Source organism: Lepidochelys kempii, chromosome 4, assembly GCF_965140285.1.
Source record: "Lepidochelys kempii isolate rLepKem1 chromosome 4, rLepKem1.hap1, whole genome shotgun sequence".
Lineage (NCBI taxonomy): Eukaryota > Metazoa > Chordata > Testudines > Cheloniidae > Lepidochelys > Lepidochelys kempii.
The window spans coordinates 66,018,139-66,022,640 of NC_136383.1; the positions used below are offsets into that span (position 1 = coordinate 66,018,139).

At 49.5% G+C, this 4,502-nt stretch overlaps 1 pseudogene; it reads left to right on the forward strand.

Moving 5' to 3' along the window:
* Positions 1 to 796: 796 nt before the first annotated feature.
* LOC140910500 (E3 ubiquitin-protein ligase TRIM39 pseudogene) lies at positions 797 to 3,444 on the forward strand (annotated as a pseudogene).
* The last annotated feature ends 1,058 nt before the right edge of the window (positions 3,445 to 4,502 follow it).

Consider the following 4,502-nt stretch of genomic DNA (forward strand, 5'->3'; position numbering starts at 1 on the left):
AAAGTTTGAGAGCCCCTGCATTTGGGACTTGCTGTGAGGTTTTATGCAGTCTTAGAAACTGATAAAGGATACTTGTAAACACCAACACCGTGTATATATGTGATAATGTTTGGCCGGGGAGGGAGAATGTATGTAAACTATTTCACTGGTCTCCTTGAACAGCTCCGACATCACCTCCGACAGGGCAGAGCTGCCTTGCCTGGGCACGGGGGTGCTGAGCTCCACCATCCTGCGAGGGGGAGAACAGCCCCTGGTCCTCATCACCTCATGTTTGCAACCACTGCAGCTAGCTCGCCCCGCCAGCCGGGGTAACTTATCCCCCCTGCCATCCGCAGTGCCTAGTTCACAGTCCCGACTCCTGCCCCCGCCCCTCCTCCCGGGGCTCGCCCTTCTCCTGTGCAGTCAGCCCCCCCCGCCCCGGCTTTGCCCCTCCGCCCGCCTTCTAGCCCCGCGCCCAGCACCCCCGAGGCCGCCCGCCCCGCCGAGGTTACTGCGCCCGCTCAATTCGCGGCCACAACCCGCTCAGTGACGGCCGAGCAGCGACGGGCGGCGGGCAGAGAACGTAACGTTACTCCGGCAGCCCTCGCTGAGACTACAGCTCCCAGCGTGCCACAGCTCCCCACCGCACGGCGAGCACAACTCCCGGCAGGCAATGCTCGGCCACGGGCCCGGCGGCTTGTGCCCGTTGCATGCCGGGAGCTGTAGTCTCCGGCGCACGGAAGTGTCACCGTTGTAATCTGCTCCCCGTGGAAAGGCGCGCGGCTCCGTCCCAGTCCCGAGCGGAGAGGACGTTATTCGGAGTGCCGCGAAGGCTCAGCTATGCTCGCCTGTGCCTTTGACAACTTCCGCTGCGTTCGGGAGGCATGGAGGAGGGAAGACCGTATCTCTAGTCTGATTGGCTGAAAGGAAAGCGAGGGGCGGGAAGAAAGGCCCTTAACCCCGGCCTCTCTCCATTTTGATTGGGTACAGGGCCCGATGCCGACGTGGATGCAGGGGTGGAAAGTCCTTCCCTTTTTGACAGCGGGCCACGACGTCTCCCCAGGGGAAGGGAGAGGTGTTGGGCCCAGGCAGACGTGAGCGGCGCCGCGAGCTATAAAGCCTGGAGACTCCGCGACTCGGCCCCAGGCTGTCAGCGTCACGTGGCAGGGCCTGTCGCAGGAACTGTTGCTCTGGGGGCCGTTGGTGAGCACGCGGGCGCTGGGCGGGGCCGAGCATGGCGACGGCCCAGGCCCTGGAGAGCCTGCAGGTGGAGGCCAGCTGCTCCATCTGCCTGGACTACCTGAGTGACCCCGTCACCATTGACTGTGGCCACAACTTCTGCCGGGGCTGCATTTCCCGCTGCTGGGAGGAGCTGGAAGGCCACTTCCCCTGCCCTGTCTGCCGCCGGCGCTTCCACCTCCGCTGCTTCCGTACCAACCGCCAGCTGGGCAACGTGGCCGACATTGCCCGGCAGCTCCGTGCCAAGCGCAGCCAGCGACACCGGCGTCCCCGCCCTGATGCCGCCAGGGTTCTGTGCCACAAGCACCAACAGGTCCTCAGTCTCTTCTGCGAGAAAGACCAGGAGGCTGTGTGCCTAGCCTGCCGCATCTCCTGCCACCACCGTGACCATGCCGTGGGTCCCCTTGACAGGGCCGCCCTGGCCCATAAAAAGAAGCTGCGTGCCTACCTGGGTCCCCTGAAGAGGCAGGTTGAAGATGCTCGTAAATTCCTCTCCAGCGAGCAGAAGAAGCCAGCTGAACTGAGAGAGAAAGTTGAGAGCAGGCGGCAGAAAATTGCATCCGAGTTTGAGAGGCTGCACCAATTCCTGCAGGAGGAGCAGCAGGCCGTGCTTCGGCGGCTGGAGGATGAGGAGAAGGAGGTTCTGCAGAGGCTGAGTGAGAACGCTGCCAAGCTTGCTGACCACAGCACCAGCCTCAGTAAACTCATCACAGAGATTGAGGAGAGGTGCCAGCAGCCAGCCATTGACCTACTGAAGGGCATAAAGAGCACCCTGAACAGGTGTGAAAACATCAAGATCCCCAAGGCCATCTCCATTGAGCTGAAGAAGGACAGTTGCAGTTTTCCACTGCAGCACTTTGCCCTGAAGAAAATGATAAAGAAATTCAAAGCAGATGTGACTCTGGATCCCAAAACAGCTCATCCTAACCTTATACTATCCGAAGACCGCAAAAGTGTGAGGTTTGGAGAGACCAAGCAGGATCTGCCTGACAATCCTGAGCGATTTACTTATTACCCATTTGTTCTGGGCTCGGAGGGATTTGTCTCAGGAAGACATTACTGGGAGGTGGAGGTGGGAGACAAGACTCAATGGACTTTGGGAGTTTGTAGGGACTCTGTGACTAGGAAAGGGAAAATTACACCATCACCTGAGGATGGATATTGGAGACTCAGGCTGTGGAATAAAGATGTTTACACAGCTCTTACTTCCAGTCCCACACCCCTACTGTTGAGAGTGAAGCCTAAACGGATTGGGATTTTCCTGGATTATGAACTGGGTGAGATTTCATTTTACAATCTGAATGACCATTCTCACATCTACACTTTCACTGAAACTTTTACAGAGAAACTCCGGCCTTTTTTCTATCCCGGAGTCCATACAACTCCTCTGATAATCCGACCAGTTACAGATTGGGAATAATGAAATCAAGACATTAAAAAAATCCTGGTTTTCTAAATTTATTTATTTTATTTTAAAGTGGTCCTCTTCACTTCTAGTAATGGAGTGAAGACCTGTTGGTTTAATCCTAGAGTTTAAGGACAGAAGGGACTATCAGATCATCCAGTCTGAGTTCCTGTATATCCTAGGCCACCAACTCAACCCAGTACCCACACATTGAACTCAACAACCAAGAGTTCAAAACCATTAGAACAGTTGTGCACCTTCTCACAGTAATTTCTTTCTACAAACCGAAGGCATATTTTCTTTTACAGAATGGAAGAATTGGCTTGTTATCTGCTAGTAGATATCCCATTCTTCTCCAGAGTGGAGGAGAGAGCCCAGGTTATCAAGGAGTAAACTGATCTAAGAGGATATTGTTTGAAAGTTTTATACACAAGTTATGTATAGAAAGTTACATGAGTTTATGCTACTATATTTCTATTATGACTTTTTTGTTAGAGGAATGGTATGTGTTAACTTTTGCTGGGAGTGCAAACTGCAGTTAAAGTTGTATTTAGACTTCCAGTATAACTTGTTTTCAAATTTTCATGATTTTCATAAAAAAATTTCCTTTGTGACTAAATGATTTTTTTGTGTAAAGTTGGGGAAAATCTGTCAACTTGTTAAGATATGATGAGAGTTTGGGGATAAAATGACTGTTTTCTACCCTAAAACATGGTTTTAGTTTCAGGTGACTGTAAAATGGTATCATGGGTTTCATGTGTTTTACTAATTCTAGACTAAATTTGCTCAGTTTAGAAGTTAATAAAATGGCCTTTTTTTTTTTTTTTTTTTTTTAATGATCAGTCCTGCAAACTCAATCTGGGCACTGCCCATCAATCTGGGTTCTCTCTTCTTTAGGCATAATAAAGATTCTGCAGATTAAATTATAATCCTATTACAATCCAGTTAAGTTATCTTTAGGAGGTTTGTATACATATGTAACTGAAGGCAGAATTTGTTCCTGCAACTGAAATTTTAACAAAACTGTTTCACCATAATCAGACTGACATTCACAGCATCAACTATTCCTCTTCCCTCCTCAAAAAACCCAAATCTTACAGAAGGTTCTGTGTTTAGGGTAAACTGAAAAAGGAAGAAAGCAAGAGAATCCAAGTGGTCTACTAGGGCTCGTCTACACTTGGAAGCTTATCAAAATGCCCACTCTGAAATAGTTATTAGTAACTTTGGTATAAACTGCTATGTGGATACTCTTATTTGAGGATTTATCCCTCCTCATTCCATTATTTTTGATGCGGCATGGACCTTTAAGTCTGATTTGGAGCTACAGGAATGCTACGACATTCATGGATTCCCCCCGCCCTCCCCTTAACAAAGGAAAAACCCCTAAATCAAAGCAACAGTAAGGTCACAATTTAAATATGCACAAAAATGAGGGGGAGATGGAGTCATGCTAAACTTTTGTAAAAAAACAGTTCCCTATGTTTCCTTAACTGTTGTTCTTAGAGATGTTGCACATGTCCATTGCACTGTGGGTGTACTCATGTACAGTTGTCAGAAATTTTTTCCCTTGGCAGTACCCATGGGGGATGTGTAAGTGCCCTCTGATGCCTCACAGCACTGCATCCAGGTATAAAGGGCTATGCTACCCCCCTCCGTTCTTTCCTACCAGAAAGACTGGAATGGACATGTGCAACACATCTCAAAGAACACATAAGGAAAGGTAGATAACTCTTTCTTTCTTGGAGTTATTTTACATATGCATTCCCCTGTAGGTGACTCACAAGCAGTTTGAACTGGATGTTGGCTTGGAGTCTACTTGAACAGGGATTGTAGGACGATGCATCAAAATCGTTTATTGTGTCTAGATTGATAAGAGATG